The sequence below is a fragment of the Cystoisospora suis genome (genome assembly GCF_002600585.1).
Source record: "Cystoisospora suis strain Wien I chromosome Unknown contig_2529, whole genome shotgun sequence".
NCBI classification, from domain to species: Eukaryota; Apicomplexa; class Conoidasida; order Eucoccidiorida; family Sarcocystidae; genus Cystoisospora; species Cystoisospora suis.
In genome coordinates, this window is record NW_027155328.1 from 1 (window position 1) to 213 (window position 213).

Here is a 213-nt window from a genome sequence, read left to right on the forward strand (position 1 = left end):
AAGAGAGAAGTGGCTTTCCTACTCAACCTCTCGTCTGTCTCTGTAGAATAGAGAGAAGGAGAGAGAAGCTCTCCTAAGACGTTCGCTGTACCGCTTCGGTCTATTTTGGATCATTGAAGAAAGGAAGATCTCTGACTATCTAAGATACCTACGGAAAGAAACAGAAGATATTCATCCGCAGAGAGATGAAAGATTCCTCTTTCCACTTTCTCT